The following is a 700-nucleotide window of genomic DNA, read 5'->3' as shown; positions in this document are numbered from 1 at the left end:
AATGTAGTTTTAGCATCAACATCATGAATTTCAACTACTTTCCTCAACAATGATCGCTTGGCTAACCGTTGGTAATTGTTTGCAAACTTGTCTTCTAATAAATCATATGCATAATTTATCGATTTAACAATTAAAGCTCATCCTGCAGCAGCATCAATGGTAGTCCAGACATGCCCATTCAAACCATTATAAAAAGTTTGCACTCGAAGTCACTTCGGGAGGCCATGATGAGGTCAACGTTGAAGCAATTCTTTGTATCATTCCCAAACTTCATACAATGATTTTGAATCTTGTTGCAAGAATGATGTGATGCCATTTCACAATTTTGCTGTCTTAGCCGGAGGGAAGAATTTGGCAAGGAATTTTTGAGCAAGATCATCCCATGTTATGGTGCCAATAGGAAGTGCATTTAGCCAAGCCTTAGCTTTATATCTCAAGGAAAAGGGAAAAAGCCTTAAACAAATTGCATCATCCGTAACACATTTGTGCTTGAACTTGTCACAAATCTCCAAGAAATTTGATATATGGCCATTGAGATCATTACTTAGAAGACCCCCAAACTGAACTGATGTTTGCATCATGTTGATGATAGCTGGCTTGATTGCAAAATTGTTTGCTTGAATACCTAACCTTTGAATATTTGATGGAATTCCTTGTACCAAAGGAACATCATAATCCTTAAAGCAATGATTTTCAGCTA

The 700-nt window shown here is 36.7% G+C and overlaps 1 non-coding gene across 1 annotated transcript; it reads left to right on the top strand.

Moving 5' to 3' along the window:
- The first annotated feature begins 219 nt into the window (after positions 1–219).
- On the top strand, positions 220–326 carry LOC148761781 (small nucleolar RNA R71). The gene has a single exon (XR_016027672.1). It is a non-coding gene; the product is annotated as a small nucleolar RNA R71 (small nucleolar RNA).
- Positions 327–700: the final 374 nt, after the last annotated feature.

Source organism: Theobroma cacao, chromosome 7 (genome assembly GCF_053813885.1).
Source record: "Theobroma cacao isolate CCN51 chromosome 7, ASM5381388v1, whole genome shotgun sequence".
Lineage (NCBI taxonomy): Eukaryota > Viridiplantae > Streptophyta > Magnoliopsida > Malvales > Malvaceae > Theobroma > Theobroma cacao.
Note: the sequence above shows the minus strand (reverse complement) of the source record. Positions and strands in the feature narration are given on the sequence as shown.